The sequence below is a fragment of the Triticum aestivum genome, chromosome 7D (assembly GCF_018294505.1).
Source record: "Triticum aestivum cultivar Chinese Spring chromosome 7D, IWGSC CS RefSeq v2.1, whole genome shotgun sequence".
NCBI lineage: Eukaryota > Viridiplantae > Streptophyta > Magnoliopsida > Poales > Poaceae > Triticum > Triticum aestivum.
The window spans coordinates 623,689,979-623,702,823 of record NC_057814.1 but is presented as its reverse complement, the minus strand read 5'-3'; the positions used below and the strand labels follow the sequence as shown (position 1 = coordinate 623,702,823).

Below are 12,845 nucleotides of genomic sequence, written 5' to 3'. Positions count from 1 at the left end.
TATGTTAGTGAGACAAATCATGGCATTCAGACCATGAGAGGGTCTTCCCTGCCTATACACCAATTATCAATGGTTGTTTCTTTTATAAATTACCTGGCTTGCCGCCTAGTGTGACTCGACTACTTTTACATTATTAAGCCCTAAAAGATTCAATTTTATAACACCGGAAAGATTTAACAAAAATACGTATATTTATTGGGGCATGAAGGAAAATAGGCCATTGCATGACCCAGTTTCAAATCTCTGTTGATTGCATGTGTAGCTTCTATATATCTCAAATTCTGCACATACTGCACATACGAAAAGGCGATGTTGAATGTCTCACGCATTACCTTTTGTAGATGTTGGGCTCGACGGCTCCATGTTTTTCAGGAGGTGGCACGTGCACAGTTTATGTACGTGTCGCCGGTGATTTTTCTTTTCCCTAATATATTTGTGTATCTGGTTGATACACGCACGCAGTCTTATAGATATTAGGCTCATGTACACGGTTTGTGTACGTCTTCATGTATGTTCCTAGTGACTTTTTTTCTGAATACAGTGCAGATGCAAGCGCTCATACGTACGCGCATACATTCACCCCTATGAAGGCACACATGCACACCCTACCCCTATGAGAATAATGCGAGCAGCAGGACTTGAACCTTGGTGGGCTTAGGAAACCACTATCCCTCTAACCATCCAACGACAGGTTGGTTCTCATGTTCCTAGTGACTTTTTCCAAACTTTTTGAACCTTGTTGTTGATAATGTACATGTCTATGTGAGAGAACCTTGTGGTTGATAATGTACGTACGTCTCAACTTTAGCAAATCTCACATACTACAGGAGCTAATGACCTTCATCAACCTTAGCGAATCTCACTTACTACAAGAGGGAAATTATGTCATATCAATAAAAAAATGATTATACATGCAATTCAATGTAAATGGCTATCTCGCTTTATAACAAGAGCTAGAAGGATAATGTCTTTGTGACTGCAAGAAATATTTAAAAACCCACATATGGTGTATAGTCGAAAATAATCAAACATAAACAATCATTAATGATTTTGTGGCACCAAGAAATGTATTTAAGGAATAAAATATATGGTGTAAAATTGAGAAATCAACTAAAAATACCTAATTAATTAAAATGTCACATTCTTTAATTTCTGTCATTTATTACACTATGCATATTACCGCATGATGACGTGTCACGTACTAATTAACTGTGGCATGTGGTTGACCAAAAATCACTGTCTTTTGTGACTTTTTCCAAACTTTTTGAACCTTGTGGTTGATAATGTACGTGTCTATGTGAGAGAAGCGTACAAATTCCTTTTTTATTGTATACAAGAGGGACGATACGTATTTCCTTAGCTATTCCGAATTTTGCGTGCTTGCATGTATTTTTTTTCTAGAAAGTCCTGCCTGTCTGTTTATTTTCCTATAGTGTCTACCTCATCTGGATCTGGTTTAGTACGTGTCTATATTGGACTCCTTTTTAGATAGCCGGAAATCCTTTTGGAGCTCGGCCACCAATGAGGCCTCCAAATTCAAAATTCAAATTTTCTCAAAATTCATATTTTTACGTTTCAAAAAATTCTGAAAAAAACACAGATATACATGAAGGCGTAACACACATGTGTGTAAATTTACAGAAAAACAAATCTGGGACTGTTTAACACATGATACTATATTACTATTCATCCTCCCAGGCCATGAATTTGTCTTTTTTGTACAGGTCGCAACTCAAGGTATTTCATCATGAATTTTTACACACATGCCGGTTACATCCTTACATACATGCATATTTCTTTTGAGAATTTTTTAAACCATAAAAGTTTCAATTTGATTTTTTCAAAAATAAAGGCCTTCATGAAGCTTGGCCTCCAAAACGCCTCTCTCATATTTTATTACTCATTAATAACATCTCAATGCTTGTGCCCTTCTTTACAAGTAAGATATTATATGCATGGATGTGAACGTGCTGGTCCAAGCGTACATGGTCTGGACTGTTTTCCTATTTTGACGTGTGATACTAACTATTCTTTCCGGAACTCACTAATTACATCTAGATGGTTGCGTCTTTTTTACATGTACTCCCTCCGTCCGGGTTTATTGGGCCCTTCGACAAGAACTCAAGGACCAAGACAATGTATTAACTCTAACAACCTCTGATTTCGGAGCATGCAAGTAGCCAACCCCCATTAGCTCGCATTTATTCCGCCCAGCTGGTTTAACGCTTCGTCTCTGCATGCAACCAATCAAGGGCACGTCTAGCACTTGCCCGCTGCAAAGGCATGCAGCTGGTTGCATGCTTCGATTTAATTGCAGTTAATCACGCCTACCTCCAGCCAATGACTGTACAGCATGCGGTGAGTAATCGAGGCAAAGTAAACTCGTAATTGCAGCGGCCTTATAAAAACAGTCTCTGCGTTCTTTGCTCTCGGGCCTAATAAACCCGGACGGAGGGAGTACCATATATGCATATGCATGGCGTGACAACGTGTTGGTCCAATAAGCTAATACTAAATACATGTGAGTGTGTTACGTAAAACCTTTTAATCTCAGCCGTTATTAGTCAAATCAAACTGTTCAAATAATATTAACATATGTGGATAAATGGGGTGCCTTGTTTGTCTCTTGTTTTAAGTATATAATAGATAGATAGATACCACCCCAGTAGCTTCCACTCAAATAAAATACCACCACAGTCGTTATACATGGCTTATGCAGCCATGGGATTCTTCTATTGTACCATATAACATCGATCAATAAAGTGACCCCAAAATTCGGATTGGCCCCCGTCGTCTCCAGGAGACACGGGCCGCAGCCTTCTCTTCCGCCCTCCACCTGATCTGAGTCTGCTCCCCTCGCCGTTGCCGAAGGACGCCGCCGGGCAAAGCCCGTGCGGCCGACGGCGAGGGCAAGGACTCTTGGCAACTGTTGAAGAATCTTATGACACCACACAGATGACGTGGTTGTTCAACTGCACCAAACATTTCATTCCAACTTCAACTGCACCAAACATTTCATTCCAACTTCGGCGGCCGTTGCGATGTTTTAGTTGTGGCTTTAGCTGATTGCACAGTAATCTACCTGTACCTGTGCCATGACGTGGGATGGGGCTGTAGCCGATATGCTGCGGTTGGCCAGCGCCGCCGACGATGTGTGCTGCACGGGCCGGTGATCTTGTCGGGCCTTCCCTCCAGATCAAGTGGCCGATCAGCGGCTCCACATCGGGGCTTCTCGTGAGACTAACTGACTAAACGTCCAGATCACGGCTGCATGAAATATGGCATTCACATGTGTCAAACACATACGAATGTACGAGATGCTTGCAAGGATGAACGGTGGCCCACATGGATGGAGTTGTCTGCTGGCGGCTGGCCCTTGTGGGCACTTGGTGGCGCAAGCAATTCTGCGGTGTGGCGATTCCTTGCGACGGTTGCCCCCATGACCTGTGCATGGATGTAACTATGGGCGTCATCGACGACGACATCTTACACGGGCATGGTTACTGGGCATCATGATCCATGGATCTGGTGGTGACAGGCCGACGGCGCTATGATGCACGGCCTGGTGGCGGTGATTCAAATTCGATAGGCTGAGTGGGGTTACTGAACACTGTGTTCCAATGACCTTCTACAGCTCCACGATGACAATGGTCACTACAAGATCTTCGGGAGTGTTCATCTCAAGATCTAGTGATTGACTTCGATGGTGAGATGCAAATTATAGGCGAAGACTTGACCCAGAGGAATGGTTGTGCTGCGGCGGTGGTCGCACCGCATGTAGTTGGTGGGATCGTGGTATAGTAGTGGCGACAACACTTGAGTGACTTTGATGGCGGTGCTCCTCGAGCACCTAGTCGCGAGGTCCGGGGTGAAAGCCTAGGTCTAACACGAGCTTGTTATTCCTGGCAATGGTGATGTTTTTTACACCATTACCTTGTTGAAAGCATTGCTCAAATATAATCGGATTGATTCTTGACGGTGAAAAGCTAGATTCTGAACTTGGTGGTTGGATCCGGTGGCGGCGACGCTTGAGTGTCACTCCCTTCTTGGAAGCTTTGCAGTTGAAGGACCTCGTTGTCTTTATGGTGTGATGAGATGTTTGGTGCGAATATGGACATTGTTGTAGCTTGTCGATCATGGATCTGATTGTTTTTTTTCTCGGCTACACATAGTTGTGTCTTATATGGCTTTGCTATTTGCCGACATGTTTTTGTGTGTGTATGTTGGTGTTGGTTATGTGCATCGTAGCTATACAGAGTCCAGGTGTGTGCTCCTTGGTTGTGTATCCTCTCGATGCTTTTTAGCCACTAAAATTCACCCATTATCCGAAAAGGTCAATAAAGCGACCATGTTGTCCCCTCAATAGTAAAATTACAGCAGCGGCTGAGAAGGCCGCAGAGAGCGAAAACCAGGCGGAGAGTAAAAACTAGATAAAACACATACAATTAAAATGATGCACCCGAAAGGAATTTTTAAATTCCACTGATCCATATTACTTGTCGCTGACTTAATAACTTTGTACTAACGTTGTACTAAGTCGTCGACAAGTAATATGTATCGGAGGGAGTATCAATTTTTTACATCCCGGTATATTTGTTCAACCGATATATCTGCTCATAGGATTTCATGTAAAAAATATTTCCTCTGTATCATAATATAAGATGTTAATACAATCAGTATGTGAGTATATTGATTGTTATGACATCTATACCTACTAATAAAACAAGGTTCGTTTCTCTAATTTTTTCATCCGTTCACCAATATTATTATTTTTTATTTTCCACACGAGGTGCTAAATCTTTTAATTCACGAGGTGGTACTAATGTTCCACACGAGCATGTTCATCCATGGCCTTTTCTTCGTATACGTCACAGACATAATGGCCCATTGGCCTGTTCCGGGGCATCAAAGAAAGAAGGGCAAAAAATAGTAACTCCATCTGTGGATCAAACCTGCGACCTCTCCAACCACGCTGAAGGTACAACCAACTCGGCTAGCTCCTATTTCTGTTAAATAGTGGTTCGTTGGGTATTTAAATTGTCTCATCTCGTTTTTTACACGATATCTATATCTACATCTATACCTCTATTTATATCTATATCTATATCTATATCTATACCTACTAATAAAGTAAGGTGTGTTTCTCCAATTTTTTCATCCATTCACCGTCGAATTTATTTTCTTTTTATCCGTGGTGGTACTAAATTTTTGTGCGTCTATCCGCTAGAAAAAGGTTTGTCCAGAATTCCGTAACTGGGCCGCGCGCGCTCCGGCCCAACGAAGCCAGCCCACTTCTTATTGCCCACGCTGTTGGGAAGACTTTATTTGTCGCATGGAGCGATAAATAGTTTAAGCTTCCCTCCGGGCCCCTAAGACCGGGTCTGCCCGTTTCCCCTTTTCGTTGTTCTATTTATATTTTCCTTTTTCTGTTCCTTTTTCTTTCCCTTTTAAATTTACTAGCACATATGCCCGTGGGTTGCAACGGGACAAAAAATAGTATCCATTCAAATTTAGTGAGAATTATATGTGCAAGCAAAATAATGTGTGCACGTGAAAAAGAAACATTTACCTTCTCGGTTTCACCGGGTGTGAAGTAATCAATCCGCTCTTTTTCCATTCAATGATCGAGGGCATTTCAGAGTTTTTATACGTCATCGTACGCTAGAGAAGGCCCAAGAACTATTCAATATATTTTTCCTTTCAATCTAGGAGATTTTAAGATATGAAGTTTCTGAATATTGTAGAAAATATCAACCATTTCTATAATCCTGAACTTTTTTTCAAAAATTAGGTACACTTTCAGAAAAACATGAACAAAATTTAAAACAGGAAACAAATTTAAAATTCATAAACATTTTTTGAAAATACCAACTTTTTAAAAAAATACATGAACATTTTCTGGAATGGGAACATGTGTTGAAAATTCATAACATTTTTCGAAAATGTGTATCTTTTATCGCGAACAATATTCTGAATTGTAAAAATTTCCCTAAAACAACAATATTTTCTAATTAGGAGCATTTTTTAAATGCCATTTTTATAAATCTCAAACAATTTTTAAAAACAATAATAGTTTTGAAAAAATGGAAACATTTTTTAAGTTCCAAATATTTTTTCATCCCACACACATGAACAATTTTTTAAATTTGAATTCTGAATATTTTCTAGAATTTGATTTTTTTTAGTTATGAACTTATTTTGAGAATCTTGAATTTATGAAATAAGTTCTATAAGAGAAATAAACTTGGAAGGGAAAAATATGATGGGGGGAGGAGAATAAAAAAAGTAAAACACAGAAAGAAAGAAAAATCCCCAGCACATTATTGGTTGTCCTGTGCGAATCTCCAACTATTTCTCGCCCTTTGTGGAAAATAGAATTTGTTTTCGCAGCTGCATGGGCAGCAAAATAAGTGGGCTGGCTGCGCCGGGCCACAACGTGCGGCCCACGTACGAAATTCTGGAAAAGGGTAGGCATAAGAATTTAGTACCACCTCGGATAGAAAAAAAAATCGGCGGTGAACGGATGAAAATTTTGCTGAAACACACCTTGCTTTATTAGTACTAGCACATATACCCGTGCGTTACAACGGGAGAAAACCAGTATGCATTTAAAGTTAAGTGAGAATTATATGTGCAAGCAAAATCCTGTGTGTAGAGGAACAAGGAACAATTAGCTGCTCGGTTTCATCGAGTGTGAAATAATCAACCCGCTATTTTTCCATTCATTTATCAAGGGCATTTAATAGTTTTTTAATGTCATTATACACCAGAGAAGGTCCATCAGTTATTCAATCTAATTTTCTTTTCAATAGAGGAAATTTTAAGGTATAAAGTTTTTGAATATTGTAGGAAACATGAATAAATTTTTAAATCTTGAACAGTTTTTTTCAAAATTATGTACACTTTTAGAAGAAAACATAACCATTTTTTAAATAATGAAAAACTTTTTAAAATTATGTACACTTTCACAAAAACGCGAACAAAATTTGAAACAGGAACATCTTTCAAAATTCATAATTTTTCTTGAAAACGAGAACATATTTTTATAAAAACATGAACATTAATTGACTATGTGAACATTTTTTTAGAATGGGAACTTGTGTTCAAAATTTATAACATTTTTCAAAAATGTGTATCTTCTATGCACAAACATTATTTGGAATTGTGAAACTTTAACTAAAACAAGAGTATTTTTGGAATTTGGAGCACTTTTTAAAATGCCATTTTCTTTTTGGAAATCTCGAATTTTTTTGGAAAACAATAAAAAAGTTTGCAAAATGGGAAACTTTTTTAAAGTTCCGTATAATTTTCAAAATAGCAACAAAATTTTGGTATTCTAGACATTTTTAATTTAAAAAAAAATTCTGAATATTTTTCAGAATTTTGTATTTATGAAAGAAATTCTATAAGAAAATAAACTTTGAAGGAAAAATGAGATAGAGGAAGGAGAATAAAAATAGAAGTAAAATACAGAAACAAAGAAAAATGGGCCAGTCCATTATTGCTTGTTCTGTGCGAAGCTCTGACTATTTGTTGCCTGGTGCATAAAATAGAATATTCCCAGCTGCGACGACAGAAAATTAAGTGGGATGGCTTTCATGGGCCACAGAACGCGGCCCAAGCACGAAATTCTGGAAAAAAGACCTTCTTTAGGAGATGTACGCATAAGAACTTAGTACCACCTCGGATAGAAAAAACAATTTCAACGGTGAACGGATGAAAAAAATGGGCGAAACGTACCTTGCTTTATTAGTAGGTATAGAAGTATAGAAATAGATATAGACTAGCACATATGCCCGTGGGTTGCAACGGGACAAATAAGTAGTATGCATTTAAAGTTAGTGAGAATTATATGTGAAAGCAAAATCATGTGTGCACGTGAAACAGAAACATTTAGCTACTCGGTTTCTCCGTGTGTGAAGTAATCAATCCGCTCTTTTTCCATTCAATGATCGAGGGCATTTCAGAGTTTTTATATGTGATCGTACGCCAGGGAAGGCCCAAGAATTATTCAATATATTTTTGCTTTCAATCTAGGAGATTTTAAGGTATAAAGTTTCTGAATATTATAGAAAATATGAACCATTTTTACAATCCTGAACTGTTTTTCAGAAATTAGGTATACTTTCAGAAAAACATGAACAAAATTTCAAACAGGAAAAAAAATTCATAAACATTTTTTTAAATACCAAATTTTAAAAAAATACATGAACATTATCTGGAATGGGAACATGTGTTGAAAATTCATAACATTTTTCGGAAATGTGTATCTTTTATCGTGAACAATATTCTGAATTGTAAAAACTTCCCTAAAACAACAATATTTTCTAATTAGGACCATTTTTTTAAGTGCCATTTTTTAGAAATCTCAAACAATTTTTAAAAACAATAATAGTTTTGAAAAAATGGAAACATTTTTCAAGTTCCAAATATTTTTTCATCCCGCACACATGAACAATTTCTAAAATTTGAATTCTGAATAGTTTCTAGAATTTGATTTTTTTTAGTTATGAACGTATTTTAAGAATTTTGAATTTATGAAATAAGTTCTATAAGAGAAATAAACTTGGAAGGGAAAATATGATGGGGGGAGGAGAATAAAAAAAGTAAAACAAAGAAAGAAAGAAAAATGCCCAGCACATTATTGGTTGTCCTGTGCGAATCTCCGACTATTTCTCGCCCTTTGTGGAAAATAGATTTTTTTCCCAGCTGCATGGGCAGAAAAATAAGTGGGCTGTCTGCGAGGGGCCACAATGCGCGGTCCACGTACGAAATTCTGGAAAAGGCTAGGCATAAGAATTTAGTACTACCTCGGATAGAAAAAAAATCGGCGGTGAACGGATGAAAATATTGATGAAACACACCTTGCTTTATTAGTAGGTATAGATATAGATATAGAGATATAGATTTTTCCTTTTTATTTTTAATTTGATGTGAAGTAAAATTTGAACAAATATTTAGAATTTGAATTTTTGTACAAATCTTGAACCATAAATTTTGTTCCTGCTTTGAAAAATGTTCAAAAATTTAACTAAAAATACATGTTTCGAAATTTTCTCAACATTCGAAAAATGTTCTTGTTTTCAAAAATTCTTTTGAGACTTTTTATAAAAATTGCGTTTTATTAAATGTTCAATATTTTAATATATTAGTGTTTTAGTGAAATGTTCACAAATCTAAAATAATATTTGCGTCTAAGAAAACATTTTCTAGAACTATTTTGAATGTTCCCCTTTTAAAGAATTAAAAATTCATTATTTTTTGTTTTTATAAAATTTTCTTGTTTTCAAAATATTGTTTGCGAATTTCAAAAACTGTTAATGTTTCTATTTTTGTGTGTTTTCCAAAAAATATTGGAATTTTAAAAAATGTTGCAATTTAAAAAAAATCAGGATTCAAAATTTTTCACGTTTCCAAGAATGTTTGCCAACTCATGCTTTTTTGAATGTTCAAAAATATTTCTAATCCGATGATATAGTATTTTCTTAAATATCCGTGATGGCCATTGGTTAGCGGTGCACGTTCGCTCTATGCTGGTTGACTATAAATGAAAAAAAACTGTGGGCACGTACCAATAAAAGAGAATATGTTGTTTGGCTTTAGTTAGAGCAAAATTATGGGCACTTGAGCACTAAAATAATGAAAGAGAATAAAGCCTAAAAAAGAAGGAAGATTCATGCCTGATGATGCTAATAGAACGGGATTTATGCGCTGCAATTAATAATCCACCCGATTACGTCGTCGCAGGATAGAGTGGTCGAAGCCGGGATGGAGGCGGACCCGGAGGAAAAAAAAGACATGAATTGGATGCTCGCCACCACAGCGACCAACCACACCAGTATCAAGATTTCGCATGTCAAACATGTCCAGTGAGAAGACCATAACTCCTTGCTTTATCGCCTATCATTGTGGATATCTTTTTTTGGATGACATGTCAATTATCTTTTCCGTTGCTTCTTGCAAAAAAAAAAATATCTTTCGTTGCAACGCACGGGCATATGTGCTATTCTTATATTATGGGACAAAGGGAGTACCAATTTACGCACCGCACAAAACAAACGTGTGGTACAAGGAAATGAATACCATAGTGAATTATTCTCCAAAAAACACCATGGTGCAAAAATTGGTTGGCAGGAACTAATGGAGGCGTTGGGCGGACCTCATCCTCACTAAACCAGCCGGCATCGTGGATCCATCGGTAGAGGTCGGTGACATGCTCGGAGACGACGTCGAGGAGCGTCGGGGTGAGTACGAGCTCTTGCGGAGGCGGACTATGCTGGGTGGCACATCGAATGTGCCTTTATGATATCCCGTCAGGCCGTATCGTCCACCTCCTACCCTTTGCTGGATGTTCGTGACAGTGACAAGCTTTTTTTTTGAAAAGGAGGCAAAATCCCCGGCCTATGCATCAATCAATGCATGCAACCATTTTATTAAAAGTAGAGTATCAAAGTCTTAGGATCACAAATGTCCCATAGTCCAAGTGGAAAATGATAGAAAACATAAAAAAGATGCCACATCCGGCGAAACAAATTAAGCTATGATTATACACCTAGTCTATTATCCGCTCGCCATCCAAATCAGCTGAAGATAACCTGTCCTACCGTCTCTCAGCGGTTACACCCAATAACCAAAAGCTCCCTACAATCCACATGAGTGAGTAATGACCACATACGGATCCACGCTATAGCTCTGTAGATAACATGCAAAAATTCGTGAAGTTTGCCATATTAAAAATCAAATCATTTCTAGTATTCCATATCGCCCAAAGTAGTGCACATATCCCTATCCAAATATGTTTCGCTGTATATAAGTCCACTCCATTGAGCCACGTCCCAAATAATGTGTTTATGCTCGTTGGGGGTGTACGTTAAAAGCTATATGAATTGAGCGCCATAATAATTTTGCAAGTGGACATTCAAGAAAGAGGTGTTTAATCTTTTCATTGTGGTCACAAAAACAACATCTGAAGTTACTGATCCAACTTCTTTTTGGCAAGTTATCTTTGATCAATATGACTCCTTTGTGAACGAACCACAGGAGCTGGCCGTGGGCGTTGTTGTGTATGATGTTAGAGCTGCCGATGCGGGTGTGTGGGTTCAGTTTCGTTATGGCCTGGTTGAGGAGGGGGCCTAGGAGTCAAATCTCCCCTCCTTGATATCTTTCTTCTCACTCTTGTTGCGTGTCACAATTCATACTAGATGATATCCCACGCGTTTTTGCATGAATAGTTTGCTATAAATTTCAATGGTATTTGACGATTGAACATGAATATTTGGATTAATTATAAAAATTAAATTAAAAATACATATGATTATTATATAATCATAAAATATTTATGGGATATAAGGATTCAAATATAATAAAATATTTGAGACTTTTCCATGCATGGTTGCATGTTGGTGTGGACATTTCACAATATATAATTGCATTTTGAGGTGGCATAATTGCATGTTGAGATAAATATGTTCGTGGGGATCAACTACTTAGTTATACTAGATATACCCCGCGCGTTGTTGTGAAAACTCTTAGTCATATGCAGATGCTAATACATAAATCTAATAGTAACTTCTTTAAGTTATATTAGAGTTTGTGAACTACTCAGGAAGACGAGACGGCGGCGGCTTGTTGAAGATGGAATAAGGTTCTCCCTGCCTAGCCCCTGTTTCGGTGGTGCGTCTAGCATTGTCGGAGGGTGTGTGGAGGTGTGTCTCCGACGGATCTCGCGAGATTCGGTCGTTGGTTGTCTTTGGTGGATCTCCTCAGATCCGGTCTTTATTCGTCTTTGTTCATGTGTCTTCAGGTTGGATCCTTTCGATATAAGCTTCTCTTCATCGGTGGCGGTTGCTTTTCTGGTGCATTAGCCCTATGGGACCTTAGCACGGCGACTTCCCGATTGTCTAGTACAAGAAGTTGTGCCCGACTCCGGCGAGGGAGGGGCGATGATGGCGACGTGTCTTGGGCTCGCTTCAGTACTTGTAGTCGTCGCTAGGTGGTCTACGAATCTGGATGTATTTTTTTTCTGGTGCTCGTTGTACTGCCATGATTGAAGATGAATAGATTGCAAAAAAATCTGACAGTAACTTCGTTTACATAGTATATATTATTTTAAGATGAAAATATTGCAATGGCGAATGGAAACGGTACTTGGATTACACCTACAAAGATAACAAAATGTGAATTATGCAAGACGTGACATATTAAGATCAAATTGTGTTATGATTTTATTTTTTTGAGGAATTGTGTTATGATATGATTTGGTTTAGTGCGAGACACAATTAAAAAAGAACATGGGCTAGATGGGTGAAAGCAGATGGCAATATTTCGGCCCACCCTAGACTTTCAATGACCCACGAGAAGCCGAGAGAGTGAAGTGGGGAAACCACAAACAATGGCGCTGGAACCCGGCGGCGGCGGCGGCAGTGTCACCACCGTAAAGAGGCCACGGCCGCCGGCAGACGACGAGGAGCCGGAGGCGCAACCGACCACCTCTCGGCACTGCCGGAGGCGCTGCAGCTGCGCATCCTGACCTTTCTCCCGCTCAGGTCCGCCATCCTCGCCTCGTCCCTCTCCCGCGCCTGGCGCGGCCTCTGGGCGCGCCGCTGGGAGGACGACGGGAACCCCTCCGCCTCTCTCCACTACCTCCTCCGCCCCTACGCCTCCCCGTCGTCAAACAAGCTCCTCGAGGCCCTCGAGCTGCGCCAGTCCCATGGGCCGGCGCGGGCGACTCGACCGATACTCCCTCGTCGTCGACACCATCTCGATCCGCCCCAGCGGGCTCGGCCGCTACCTGGCCGCCGCCGCCCGCTGCGGCGTCGAGGACCTCCGCGTCGAGCTGCGGAGGA

The 12,845-nt window shown here is 39.2% G+C and overlaps 1 protein-coding gene across 1 annotated transcript in view; it reads left to right on the top strand.

The window, feature by feature from the left end:
• LOC123168826 (uncharacterized) overlaps positions 1-12,845 on the top strand; it is a 47,283-nt gene that overhangs the window by 31,034 nt on the left and 3,404 nt on the right. The window lies entirely within an intron of this gene.